The following is a 12,500-nucleotide window of genomic DNA, read 5'->3' on the forward strand; positions in this document are numbered from 1 at the left end:
GTTATTCTCAGAGTGTATATGTGTGTGTGTGTGTGTGTGTGTGTGTTTGAGACCTGTGAGCTATGTTATTCTCAGAGTGTATATGTGTGTGTGTGTGTGTGTGTGTGTGTTTGAGACCTGTGAGCTATGTGCTTTTCAGAGTGTGTGTGAGTGTGTGTGTGATTGAGATTGAGGAGTTGATGTACTAATAGAACAGCGTGTGACTCACACCTTATTTGCACCTTAAAACATGGCAGACTGCACGTGAGTGGAGACACACACACACACACACACACACACACACACACACACACACGTTTTGCAGGGCACAAGAGGGCTATCAGATAAGCTGTGCTTTTCTTACTTATTCATATGCATTTCTGGGAAGGTCGAGGGAAGAGTGATTGATTAGGTATTCTGCCATATGTATGAAAAAAGAGCACATCTGTTTTGCTGTGAAAATGTTCTGCCTTTAAAAACCATATGTAATTCAGATTACAAAATAGGATAAACTTTCAAAAACAACAAAACCTTTATTCAGAGCACCAGTTCTGCTTCTTTGAAACATGTTGAAAGAAACATACTTTTGGTTACCTTTTAATGTGTTACTTTTGCTTTATCACATCATCCACTCCCCTATGCCTGCCAGACTAGTAAATGCCCTATGTAAATGCCCTATGCCTGCCAGACTAGTAAATGCCCTATGCCTGCCAGACTATTAAATGCCCTATGCCTGCCAGACTAGTAAATGCCCTATGCCTGCCAGACTAGTAAATGCCCTATGTAAATGCCCTATGCCTGCCAGACTAGTAAATGCCCTATGCCTGCTAGACTAGTAAATGCCCTATGCCTGTTAGACTATTAAATACCCTATGCCTGCCAGACTAGTAAATGCCCTATGCCTGCCAGACTAGTAAATGCCCTATGCCTGTTAGACTATTAAATGCCCTATGCCTGCTAGACTATTACTGTAAATGCCCTATGCCTGCTAGACTATTAAATGCCCTATGCCTGCCAGACTAGTAAATGCCCTATGTAAATGCCCTATGCCTGCCAGACTAGTAAATGCCCTATGCCTGCCAGACTAGTAAATGCCATATGCCTGCTAGACTAGTAAATGCCCTATGTAAATGTCCTATGCCTGCCAGACTAGTAAATGCCCTATGCCTGCTAGACTAGTAAAGGCCCTATGTAAATGCCCTATGCCTGGTAGACTAGTAAATGCCCTATGCCTCGCCAGACTGAAGCAAATGCCCCATGTCTGCTAGATTAGTAAATTTATGCCTGCCAGACTAGTAAATGCCCTATGTAAATGTTTCTATGTCTGCCAGGGCTATTGGCATCTGCCATAGTCTATAGCTGTATGAATAGTTCAAGTATTTTAAGTAAATAATTACTGCCCTGCATTATCTTGCTGTTTGCTTACATCTTATTATCACATATTGCATTACTTCATGATCGCTAAACTTTGATTCCTTTTAACATTGTCATCAGTTGACCATTCAACTACTTTTGGTTAACTGTTCAGTTGTGACTGCTGCAATGAGTTTAGAAGCCACTAACGAGCGAAAGCTTAGTTAATAGCATGGAGTATGGCAAGGCACTACTTTGTGCTTCCCTCAAGCAGAAAAAGGGTGGCATTTACGCCATCTTCGCTCATCTGCCCCTGGAAAGTTCTATGCGATTGTCAAGTGAATGTGAGAGAGGAGAGTGTGTGTGTGTGTGTGTGTGTGTGTGTTTGAGACCTGTGAGCCATGTTATTCCTCAGAGTGTATATGTGTGTGTGTGTGTGTGTGTGTGTGTTTGAGACCTGTGAGCTATGTTATTCTCAGAGTGTATATGTGTGTGTGTGTGTGTGTGTGTGTGTTTGAGACCTGTGAGCTTTTAAGTGTGTTTTTCAGAGTGTGTGTGTGTGGAGTGTGTGTGTGGTGATTGAGATTGGAGGAGTTGATGTACTAATAGAACAGCTGCGGTGACTCACACCTTATTTTGCACCTTTTTAAAACATGGTAGACTGCACGCGGAGTGGAGACACACACACACACACACACACACACACACACATCGTTTTGTGGGCACAAGAGGGTTAATAGATAAGCTGTGCTTTTCTTACTTATTCATATGCATTTCTGGAAGGTCGAGGGAAGAGGATTGATTAGGTATTCTTGCCATATGTATGAAAAAAAGAGTACATCTGTTTTGCTGTGAAAATGTTCTTGCCTTAAAAACCATATGTAATTCAGATTACAAAATAGGATAAACTTTCAAAAAACAACAAACCTTTTATTCAGGAGCACCAGTTCTTGCTTCTTGAAACATGTTGAAAGAAACATACTTTGGTTACCTTTAATGTGTTACTTTACTATCACATCATCCACTCTATGCCTGCCAGACTAGTAAATGCCCCATGGGTCGTGCTCCCATGCCTGCCAGACTAGAAATGCCCCATGCCTGCCAGACTATTAAATGCCCTATGCCTGTTAGACTAGTAAATGCCCTATGCCTGCCAGACTAGTAAATGCCCTATGCCTGCCAGACTAGTAAATGCCCTATGCCTGTTAGACTAGTAAATGCCCTATGCCTGCTAGACTAGTAAATGCCCTATGCCTGCCAGACTATTAAATGCCCTATGCCTGCCAGACTAGTAAATGCCCTATGTAAATGCCCTATGCCTGCCAGACTAGTAAATGCCCTATGCCTGCCAGACTAGTAAATGCCCTATGCCTGCTAGACTAGTAAATGCCCTATGCCTAAATGTAAATGCCCCATATGCCCTATGCCTGCCCAGATTCAGAAATGCCCCATGCCTGCCAGACTAAAATGCCATATGCCTGCTAGACTAGTAAATGGCCCCTAGACTAGTAAATGCCCCATGCCTGGTAGACTAGTAAATGCCCTATGCCTGCCTGGTAGACTAGTAAATGCCCTATGCCTGCCAGACTAGCAAATGCCCTATGTCTGCTAGACTAGTAAATGCCCTATGCCTGCCAGACTAGTAAATGCCCTATGTAAATGCTCTATGCCTGCTAGGCTATTACATCTGCCATAGTCTATAGCTGTATGAATAGTTCAAGTATTTTTTAAGTAAATAATTACTGCCCTGCATTATCTTGCTGTTTGCTTACATCTTATTATCACATATTGCATTACTTCATGATCGCTAAACTTTTGATTCCTTTTAACATTGTCATCAGTTGACTCCATTCAACTACGCTTGTGGTTAACTGTTCAGTTGTGACTGCTGCAAATGAGCTTAGAAGCCACTAACGAGCGAAAGCTTAGTTAATAGCATGGAGTATGGCAAGGCACTACTTGTGCTTTCCCTGGGCAGAAAAAGGTGGCATTTACGCCATCTTCGCTCATCTGCCCCTGAAAGTTCTATGCGATTGTCAGAGTGAATGTGAGAGAGAGAGTGTGTGTGTGTGTGTGTCCATACCTGTCAACACTCCCGTTTTTCCCGGTTCTCCCGTATTTCAAGGTCATCTCCTCGCACCCTCCTGTTTGTTATTTCTCCCGGAAAAACTCCGCGAATTTGTATGGCCATCAAACTTCATTTTAAAATCATTGATCCATTCATTTTTCTATTAGTCTGACATCTCCCAAGTTGCCAGATTGTGTATGAAATACACCCTACACATACACAATCACTTAGTTTCAATTTCAACCGTTTTGTCCTAGGCTAAAACCTGGCAACCCAAAACCCATATAAGGAAGGGGTGCCGACCTAAGCCTGAGTCCTCGTTGTGAAGCAAGCGGGCTAGTTGAATGGCCTACTCCAGAACTAGCTGTTGCAATTGTTGGACATTTTGATTGAACATTGATTTGAACACATCACATAAACTGTTATTGAGTGTTGTTGATACACTGAACTTGTGTTCTCGGAACCAAATCAGACAGCAAGCAGCTTTGGAGTTTTGGAAGTAGGCTGCAGGCAGGCAGCTGGTGGATACATAACTGGCATGTAAGGTAAAAGAAACGACCGAAACGCAGTCTTGAAACACGTGTATGAAACGTGATAAATATGCAAACACAGATCCGTATAAACACTCGACACCCCCGAAAAAAAATCTCCCGTTTTGGAAAGCTAAATGTTGACAGGTATGGTGTGTGTGTGTCATTGTCTTATGTGATTCTCAGAGTGTATGTGTTTGAGACTGTGAATCCTGTGTGTGTTCTATTGCTATGACAGCAGTACAGTAGCTCTTACTGTGTGTGTTCTATTGCTATGGCAACAGTAGCTCTTCCTGTGTGTGTTCTATTGCTATGACAGCAGTACAGTAGCTCTTCCTGTGTGTGTTCTATTGCCATGACAACAGTAGCTTTTCCTGTGTGTGTTCTATTGCTATGACAGCAGTACAGTAGTTCTTCCTGTGTGTGTTCTATTGCTATGACAACAGTAGCTCTTCCTGTGTATGTTCTATTGCTATGACAACAGTACAGTAGCTCTTCCTGTGTGTGTTCTATTGCTGTGACAGCAGTACAGTAGCTCTTCCTGTGTGTGTTCTATTGCTATGACAACAGTAGCTCTTCCTGTGTGTGTTCTATTGCTATGACAACAGTAGCTCTTCCTGTCTGAACTAACGGGAGCTGGGAAATGGACGTCTAAAAATACCCCCCCCCCCCCCACACACCTTTGAGTTTCTTCTCTCAGCTCTCCTCTTCTCTTCTCCTCTCTTCTCTCCTCTTCTCTCCTCTTCTCCTCTCTCCTCCTCTCTTCTCCTCTCTTCTCTTCTCCTCTCTCCTCTCCTCTCTTCTCCTCTCTCCTCTCCTCTCCTCTCTCCTCCTCTCTCCTCCTCCTCTCTTCTCTCCTCTCCTCTCCTCTCTTCTCTCCTCTTCTCCTCTCTCCTCTCCTCTCTTCTCTCCTCTTCTATCCTATTCTCTCCTCTCCTCTCTTCTCTCCTCTCATTTCATCTCTCCTCTCCTCTCCTCTCCTCTCCTCCTCTCCTCTCCTCTCCTCCTCTCTCCTCTCCTCTCCTCTCCTCTTCTCCTCTCTCCTCTCCTCTCTTCTCTTCTCTTCTCTTCTCTTCTCTACTACTACTCTCCTCTCCCCTCTCCTCATCTGATTTATCTCATAGACATTTGGAAAGACTTCACAGAGTGAATCCATCCAGATACACTAACATCTCTCTCTCTCTACACACACACACACACACACACACACACACACGCACACACACACACAGACACACACACACACACACACACACACACACACGCACACACACAGAGACACACACACCGCACACACACACACACACACAGACACACACACAGACACACACGCACACACACACACACACACACGCACACACACACACACAGACACACAGACACACACACACACACACACAGACACACACAGACACACACACACACACACACACACACACACACACACACACACACACAGACACACACACACGCACACACACACACACTGCACACACACACACAGACACACACAGACACACACACACACACACACACACACACACACATCCATTAACATCTCTACACTACTATCTTTGGTTCTGACTGTTATAATGGGAAGAGTCTGTCATCTTGTTGTGCTCTCCTCTCTTCTACATTTCTCTCTGCTTTTCTCATCTTCTCCTCTCTTTTCTGCTCCTCCTCCTCCTCCTTTCCTCTCCTCTCCTCTCTTCTCTCCTCTCTCCTCCTCCTCTCCTCCTCTCTCCTCTCTTTTTCATTTCTGCTCCTCCCCCTTCTATCTTCTCCCTCTCCTCCCCTATCATCTTCATCTCTCTCTTCTCCTTCATCTCCTCCTATTATAGCCACATCTCTTCTCCTTCATCTCTCTCTTCTCCTTCATCTCCTCTCTTCTCCTTCATCTCTCTTCTCCTTCATCTCTCTCTTCTCCTTCATCTCCTCTCTTCTCCTTCATCTCTCTCTTCTCCTTCATCTCCTCTCTTCTCCTTCATCTCCTCTCTTCATCTCCTCTCTTCTCCTTCATCTCCTCTCTTCTCCTTCATCTCCTCTCTTCTCCTTCATCTCTCTCTTCTCCTTCATCTCCTCTCTTCTCCTTCATCTCTCTCTTCTCCTTCATCTCCTCTCTTCTCCTATCATCTTCATCTCTCTCTTCTCCTTCATCTCTCTCTTCTCCTTCATCTCTCTCTTCTCCTTCATCTCCTCTCTTCTCCTCCCTTTTCTTTTCTTCTCTCTTCTCTCCATGCTTTCCTCTCCTCTCCTCTCTCCTCTTCTGCCCCTCTCTCTTTCCTCCTCTCCCTCTCTGTCTCATCCTCTCCTCTCTCCTCCTCTCCCTCTTTCTCTCTCGTCCTCTCCTCTCTCCTCTCTCTCTCTCCTCCTCTCCTCTCCTCTCTCCTCTCTCTCTCTCATCCTCTCCTCTCTCCTCTTCTCCTCTCTCTCTCTCTCTCCTCCTCTCGTGAGTACTGAGGTGTGGATCAATAGTAGTCCCGTCTCCATGGCGACTGCTTCAGGGCCACGCCAGATTGAGTGGTAGACTGGTAGTGGTGTGCGTGTGTGTGTGTGTGTGGTTGGAAGTGCTGTGTGTTTGTGTGTGTGTGTGTGTGTGTGTTTGTGTGTGTGAGGAGAAAGTTCACTTCGGGACAAACGAAGCCATTAAAATACAGGCTGCCTGAGCTCAGCACTGTCCCAATCAACAAGATACAATAACAAATGCAATGAGGAAAGAGAGAGAGGAGAAAGAAAGGGAGGTGGCAAGGAGAGGAGAGAAAGAGAGGAAGGAAGAATTAGGAGAGAAGAGAGTGAGAAAGAGAAGAGAAAGAAAGGGTGGGGTGAGAGAAAGAAAGTGAGAGAAAGAAAGAGAGAAAGAGATGAGATGGATTAGGAAAGAAAGAAAGAGAGAGGAAAGAAAGGAGAAAGAAAGGAGGGTGGATTAGGAAAAGAAAGAAAGAGAGAGAGGAGAGAGAGGAAAAGAGAGGAGGGTGGGTGGAGAGAGAGAGTGTGTGTTTTTATTGTAGCCTATGTGTTTGTGAGAGAGAGAGAGAGAGAAAGAGAGAGTGAGTGTGAGTGTGTGTGTGTGTGTGTGTGTGTGTGTGTGTGTGGAGAGAAAATAATCACCCCACTGTGAATCCCGGTCTCCGAAACTCCCAAGCTTGACCTTGAGGTGTGTTTGATGGTTTGATAGTGTGTGTGACAGTGTGTTTGCTAGTGTTTTTGCCTAGTGTATTTATTATGTACTTCATTTTATCCATGTAAGTGGCTTGCTGCTCTACTTGGACAGCTATCAGCTATCAGACTGGTATCAGACATGGAGCATAGAGTGGTTTCTATTCTATTAAGCATCTGTGAGTGTCTTGAAAAAAAGTGCCATAAAAGTGAAAAGTATTATTATTAAAGCAATTCAGTCAGCTCCTCGTCAGGCCATAATTATCTGGATGATTAGCTCCAGTGCTCTCTGAATGAGGAGCTTCTTTTCTGACAGTGTTGTTGTGAGGTGCCTGGTTTCTGATGGGTTTGCACTTTGGATGTAATAGTCTGTCTGTCAGCTTGACTTACGCTGTCCTCCGTCTCTGCAAGCGAGCAGTCTGCTCAGATCATAACGTGCCCTTGGTTTGCTTGAGTGGATAACATCAGGTCAGGTAGTTTAAATATATGAACAGGTCAGTAGTTAATGTGTGAGCTGGTCAGTAGTTAGTGTGTGAGCTGGTCAGTAGTTAGCAATGTGAGCTTTGGTGCTGGTCAGTAGTTAGCATGTGAGTTGGTCAGTAGTTAGCATGTGAGCTGGTCAATAGTAGGTTAGCTGATTAGTAACTAGTTTCTGAGCTGGTAAGTAGCTAGTGTGTGAGCTGGTCAGTAGTTAGTGTGTGAGCTGGTCAGTAGCTAGTTTCTGAGCTGGTAAGAAGCTAGTATGTGAGCTGGTCAGTAGTTAGTATGTGAGCTGGTCAGTAGTTAGCGTGTGAGCTGGTCAGTAGTTAGCATGTGAGCTGGTCAATAGTATGTTAGCTGATTAATAGCTAGTTTCTGAGCTGGTAAGTAGATGGTGTGTGAGCTGGTCAGTAGTTTGTGTGAGCTGGTCAGTAGTTAGTGTGTGAGCTGGTCAGTAGTTAGTGTGTGAGCTTGTCAGTACTATGTAAGCTGGTCAGTAGTTAGTATGTGAGCTGGTCAGTTGTATGTGATCTGGTTAGTAGTTAGTATGTGAGCTGGTCAGTTGTATGTGATCTGGTCAGTTAGTATGTGAGCTGGTGAGTAGTATGTAACCTGGTCAGTCGGGTCTTCTCTGGCTGCTGTGTTGTGGATGAGATGGGATGCAATGCGATGCAAGGTGTCCTGCTGAGAAAAAGCCTGAGGAGAGTGAGGAGAAAGAGATAGAGGCAGTGTGTGTGTCTGTGTGTGTGAGTGTGTGTCTCTGTGTGTGTGTCTGTGTGTGTGTGTGTGTGTGTGTGTGTGTGTGAGGAATCAGAGTCAGCGTGAGCTTGGCCACTGTAACGACACGCCGCCTCAAGAATTTAAAGTGACATTTGTAAATCCCTCACAAGGCTGAGGGCTGTGTTCACAAGTTATTGTGTTCCATTTATATTCATAAAACACTCCTATTTCACACACACACACACACACACACACACACACACACAGAGAGAGAGAGAGAGAGAGAGAGAGAGATTTAACAGATACACACAAACACAGCCCCCCCCCCCCTCCTTACCCTCACACATATATATACATATATATGTACAACTCTGCTGTTTGGTTGCTCATAGAACTTGTATTTTAGTGGGGAGTCAGATATGTGTCCTTGGCAAAAATACGACAAAAAGAAATCTCATGAAAAACATCTCTCAACTCTCTCTCACACACACACACACACACACACACACACACACACACACACACATACACACACACACACACAGACACACAGACACACACACACAGACACACACACACACACACACACACACACACACACACACACACACACAGACACACAAATGACAGTTTTCCAACAATTTCCTTATTCCTTACCTATAACCTCTTCCTCGAAACTGTGATGCTCAAAATCAACCAAACTTGGTATCAAGTTCATATCAGGCCCTGCACTGATGAATTACATGGACGATAAATGTGAATGACCTAATCAGCCGGGTCATTTTCATTGGCTAATGCAAACTGGGTGTCTGAAATTAACGAGTCTGTAACAATGGCCAGCGCCGTGACGACCAGAACACGGTCTGTGAATCTGTGAATAGAAGGCGTTTATTCATCCTGCCAGAGAGTAGCAGAATCCTCCGAGTGGCTGACCACTGAGATAAGGGGCAGCCATCTTCTTTCTGTAAGAAAACTGCTGAGTCACTCTCAGCAGCTCAGCAGCTGATATAAACAGACAGAGGAGAGAAGAGAGGAAGAGAGGAGAGGAGGAGAGAGGAGGAGAGGCAGAGAGAGGAGAGAAGTGGAGAGAAGAGGAGAGGAGAGGTGAGAGGCAGAGAGAGGAGGAGAGAAGTGGAGAGAAGTAGAGAAGATAGGAGAGGAGAGGAGAGAGGCAGAGAGAGGAGAGGAGAGAAGAGAAGAGAAGAGGAGAGGCAGAGAGGCAGAGAGGAGGAGAGAAGAGAAGTGGAGAGAAGTAGAGAGGATAGGAGAGGAGAGGAGAGAGGCAGAGAGAGGAGAGGAGAGGAGAGGAGTAGAGAAGAAAGAGGGAAAGAGGAGGAGAGAAGAGAGGAGGAGAGTAGAAGAACAGAGATAAGGAGAATATGAGAGAGAAAAGATGAGAGGAGGAGAGAGGTGAGAGGCAGAGAGAGGAGGAGACAAGAGAAGAGGAGACAAGAAAGGAGGAGAGAGGAGAGGAGAAGAGATGAGAGGCAAAGAGAGGAGGAAAGAAGAGCAGAGAACAGAAAAGGGGAGAGAGAGGAGGAGAGAGAAGAAGAGGAGGAGAGAGGAGAAGAGGAGGAGAGAGGAGAGTGTAGATGGGTCATCTGTGGTTTCCTGTAGAGTCACTGTTGAATCAGCTGTAGAACATCTTCAGTGTCTCAGTCCTGTTCCAAGGTCCACAGTGTCCACAGTCATGTTTACGATGTAACAGTTATCCTAAGATCAGAGGAGAATGCAGTAGGCAACTCTCTCTCCTTTCAGGCTTCTACTGCAGGGGGCAGGAGAGAAGAGATTCTGTGTCCACCCTATTGGGTCAGTGGCAGGACATGGAACCTCCTCAGATGCACATGCAGTGCCATTAGGGGAGAGATGGTCCCTGAGTTCCATGCAGTGCCATTGGGGGAGAGATGCTCACAGCCTCCCTGAGTTCCATGCAGTGCCACTGGGGGAGAGATGGTCCCTGAGCTCCATGCAGTGCCATTGGGGGAGAGATGCTCTCAACCTCCCTGAGGTCTCCTTCCAGCATGGTATAGTGTATGAGTGTATAAAGAGCTGGGAGGGAAGTCCTGAGCTGCTGTTGAGTATTGACCAGACCACATCTGTGCCTGTGTGTGTGTGTGTGTGTGTGTGTGTGTGTGTGTGTGCGTGTGTGTGTGTGTGTGTGTGTGTGTGTGTGTGTGTGCGCGCGCGCTCAGGCAATGTGAATGGGACATGAAAGTCCAGTGAAACAGCCTCTGATAAAGGAGACAAAAAGATAAACAGAGAGAGGTAGATGGTAGATGCTTGTTTAAAGGGAGAGGGGGAAGAGAGAGCAAGATGGTAGACTGCTTTTATCTCACACAGATGGCTCGGTGTGTGTATATACACACAAACACACACACACACACACACACACAAATAGACACACACACACACACACACACACTCATACAGCAAACAATCCATGCACTTTTGATACACTTCCCTTCCTCCTTCCTTCTGCCTTCACCTCCTCCCCCACTATCTCATTTGATACACTTGACTTGTACTAACACTCTTACACTCCCATCCTCTGAATAGTATTTATTGTTACATAAGGTCTCCTCTAAATAGTAGGATATTTATTGTTGCCTAGGTCCCTCTGAATAGTAGTATTTATTGTTACATAAGGTCTCCTCTAAATAGTAGTATTTATTGTAGTGGTATTTATTGTTACCTAAGGACTCCTCTGAATAGTAGTATTTATTGTTACCTAAGGTCTCATTTACATAGCAGTATTTATTGTAGTGGTATTTATTGTTACATAAGGTCTTCTCTGAATAGTGGTATTTATTGTTACCTAAGGACTCCTCTTAATAGTAGTATTTATTGTTACATAAGGTCTCCTCTGAATATTAGTATTTATTGTAGTAGTATTTATTGTTACCTAAGGACTCCTCTGTCTCCTCTGAATAGTAGTATTTATTGTTACATAAGGTCTCCTCTACATAGCAATATTTATTGTAGTGGTATTTATTGTTACCTAAGGTCTCCTCTGCATGTAGCTTGAATGCTATTTATTATCTAGTAAATGGCTTCGGGGATAAAGGCATCTGCCAAATGAATAAATGTAAATGTAAAATTGTAGAACCAGGCGAATGGAAGGCCACGTGAAGGTGACATCTCACAACAGGGAAGGAAAAAGCAAATCTTCTGCCTTCATCTTGTGTGTGTGTGTGTGTGTGGATGTGTGTGTCGACATTGTTCTCCCTAGCCATTTATCTTAGTGTCTGTTTGTGTGTGTGAGGCTGCCATTGGCAAGAGAGCTGATTGGAAATGGCAGTACTGGAGACGTTTTTCTCCTCCTAACAATTTACATTACAGCCCTCTACAGCAGACAGTGTGTGTGTGTGTGTGTGTGTGTGTGTGTGTGTGTGTGTGTGTGTGTGTGTGTGTGTGTGGAGCTCAGCGTGTGTGTGAGCACCCAATCCTGTGTCTGGTGGGGGAGAGGCACATTCATAACACACTCCGCCAGATTTGATGGCAAACTAAAGTCACGGCAGGAACGACTCGCCTCATCCATAAAGGTGTGTCACCAGAATGACACACTGGGCCCGAACATAGCGTTATGAGCGCCATCGCCAACCCGCAGAAACACACACACACACACACACACGCGCACACACACACACACACACACACACGTAACGTTATCAGTGCCATGGCCAATCTGCAGAAAGCGCACGCTGTAATTCTTCAGTGTACGTGGTATTTATCAAACCTGCAGTTCATTAGGTCAGCGCCTTTTTCCGCCCCCTACCCCAATTTGCCAGCAGTTCATTGGGTAATCAGCGCCTTTTTCCGCCCCCTACCCCAATTTGCCAGCAGTTCATTGGGTAATCAGCGCATTTTTCCGCCCCCTACCCCAATTCATTGGATAATCAGCACCTTTCTCCGCCCCCTACCCCAATTTGCGAATGTTCACAACTGAACCACACACTTTAATCTCTGCGCGGATTGAATGAGTGCTGATGACAACACTAAAAGGGAATCAAACGTTTAGCGATCATGAAATAATACAATACATGGTAAGATGTCAACAAGCAGGAAGATAATGAAGAGCAGTAGTTCTACTGAAACTACTTGTGCATGGAAGATCGAATCTCTGGTCAAATTTAGCAAGTACGAAAGTTTAAGTGGATGTGGAATGTTGTCAATACATCGTGCTAATCATGTGTTGTGATATCGCAGCTGGAGCG

At 45.0% G+C, this 12,500-nt stretch overlaps 1 protein-coding gene across 3 annotated transcripts in view; it reads left to right on the forward strand.

The window, feature by feature from the left end:
* pex5la (peroxisomal biogenesis factor 5-like a) overlaps positions 1-12,500 on the forward strand; it is a 96,887-nt gene that overhangs the window by 12,940 nt on the left and 71,447 nt on the right. The gene's annotated exons all lie outside the window — the stretch shown is intronic.

This window comes from Alosa alosa, chromosome 9 (genome assembly GCF_017589495.1).
Source record: "Alosa alosa isolate M-15738 ecotype Scorff River chromosome 9, AALO_Geno_1.1, whole genome shotgun sequence".
NCBI classification, from domain to species: Eukaryota; Metazoa; Chordata; class Actinopteri; order Clupeiformes; family Clupeidae; genus Alosa; species Alosa alosa.